The sequence below is a fragment of the Procambarus clarkii genome, chromosome 18 (genome assembly GCF_040958095.1).
Source record: "Procambarus clarkii isolate CNS0578487 chromosome 18, FALCON_Pclarkii_2.0, whole genome shotgun sequence".
NCBI classification, from domain to species: Eukaryota; Metazoa; Arthropoda; class Malacostraca; order Decapoda; family Cambaridae; genus Procambarus; species Procambarus clarkii.
Genome location: NC_091167.1, coordinates 23369783 through 23371384, shown reverse-complemented (window position 1 = coordinate 23371384; position 1602 = coordinate 23369783). Strand labels below are relative to the sequence as shown.

General features: G+C 40.8%; 1 protein-coding gene across 1 annotated transcript in view; it reads left to right on the top strand.

Annotated features, from left to right (window-relative positions):
* The window catches only part of LOC123751374 (uncharacterized), a 28957-nt gene extending 28567 nt beyond the window's left edge, over nt 1-390 (top strand). The window contains exon 5 of the mRNA XM_069326344.1: nt 1-390. This exon is cut by the window's left edge and continues 2365 nt beyond it. The gene's annotated coding sequence lies outside the window, so the exon portion shown is untranslated.
* The last annotated feature ends 1212 nt before the right edge of the window (nt 391-1602 follow it).

Sequence of the window (1602 nt, the reverse complement as noted above, 5' to 3'; positions counted from 1 at the left end):
CTGAACTATAATTTTGCCTAATCTGAGGAATGCAATTAGAATGAGGATAATGTCTTATTAGTGTCTTATTATTAGTGCCTAATAATGTCTTATTAGAGTCTTATTAGAGTGAGGATAATGCTGGTATTCACTGTCACACAGGACAGAGTATCATACACAAGACATTAGGACTAAACTGTAGGCTGAAGCATATATATATATATGTATATATATATATATATATATATATATATATATATATATATATATATATATATATATATATATATATATATATATATATATTACATTTAATTTAGATGTTGTGTACAGTCATTATTTATTTTATAACAAATTAAGATTGAAGGAAAAATGTATATAATTTTAAAAGTACTTCCACCTGAGTTAATAAATTCGGGAGAATAAAAAATAAACCAGTAAATAATGACTTTTTAGTTAAACCTTAAAAATTGTTTTATAATATTGTCTTCTTGGAGTATGGCAACACTCCTAATGTTCCCTGATGCAAAGGATTATTGAGAGATTATAATTGAACACATTATATGCCATAAATTGCAGCCCGTGTGAACAGTCGGTGTTGGAGGTCAGTGTGCGATAGGATCTCCTCCACCGGGAGCCCCTCACTGCTAGCTAGTAGCCTCGTGTTGCACACTGGTCCATAACTCACTGCTAGCCACTAGCTCCGTGTTGCACACTGGTCCATAACTCACTGCTAGCCACTAGCTCCGTGTTGCACACTGGTCCATAACTCACTGCTAGCCACTAGCCCCGTGTTGCACACTGGTCCATAACTCACTGCTAGCCACTAGCCTGGTGTTGCACACTGGTCCATAACTCACTGCTAGCTACTAGCTCCGTGTTGCACACTGGTCCAGAACTCACTGCTAGCTACTAGCCTGGTGTTGCACACTGGTCCATAACTCACTGCTAGCCACTAGCCCCGTGTTGCACACTGGTCCATAACTCACTGGTAGCCACTAGCCCCGTGTTGCACACTGGTCCATAACTCACTGCTAGCCACTAGCCCCGTGTTGCACACTGGTCCATAACTCACTGCTAGCTACTAGCAATCCCAGTTGTTGATTTCCCCTGAGAACTGTTATCACCTATATTTCCTTTTTGTGTACAGTACACCTTGTAGGTCCTGGGATGTGTGTACAGTACACCTTGTAGGTCCTGGGATGTGTGTACAGTACACCTTGTAGGTCCTGGGATGTGTGTACTGTACACCTTGTAGGTCCTGGGATGTGTGTACAGTACACCTTGTAGGTCCTGGGATGTGTGTACTGTACACCTTGTAGGTCCTGGGATGTGTGTACTGTACACCTTGTAGGTCCTGGGATGTGTGTACTGTACACCTTGTAGGTTCTGGGATGTGTGTTCTGTACACCTTGTAGGTCCTGGGATGTGTGTACAGTACACCTTGTAGGTCCTGGGATTTGTGTACTGTACACCTTGTAGGTCCTGGGACCACACCTACATTTGAGGAAATAATTCACACATGAATGATATAATTTTATCTGAGTGGAATTATTACTGCAGGAAACTGATTTAACTCATTTTTTCATGCACTCACTTTATCACTGGGGACTTCTACTTTAG